We start from the raw sequence: 404 nt of genomic DNA, 5'->3' as shown, positions 1-404 counted from the left end.
ATCTATTTCTTTGGGGATTTTCAGACTTTATTAATCACTGGAATTTAACTCTATTTGGAAATAAAATAAATATCAAAGAGCTTTACTGGGAATTACTGCTGGCCTCTGTTCTGAAGAAAAGCTTGGAAGATTTCTATCACTGGAGCTGCTAGAAATTCTACCTCATTGCAAAAAGCTTCTCACCTCTCTGTTTCTCAGTAACTCTATGCAGAGCTCAGGAAAGGATTCTAATTGGTCTTTTGAATCAACACTTATCCACTGGAATGCTACTGCCAGAAGATCTGGCTCCTCTGATTGGCCAGTCTTTTTCACATCCTTCTCATGACTGTTACAGGAAGAATAAAAATTAGAAAGATCTCAGGGCAGGTTTTAAAATTGTAAAAAAAAAAAAAAAAAAAAAAAAA

The sequence above is a fragment of the Fukomys damarensis genome, unplaced genomic scaffold (assembly GCF_012274545.1).
Source record: "Fukomys damarensis isolate Sample0158 unplaced genomic scaffold, DMR_v1.0_HiC HiC_scaffold_34, whole genome shotgun sequence".
Lineage (NCBI taxonomy): Eukaryota > Metazoa > Chordata > Mammalia > Rodentia > Bathyergidae > Fukomys > Fukomys damarensis.
Note: the sequence above shows the minus strand (reverse complement) of the source record.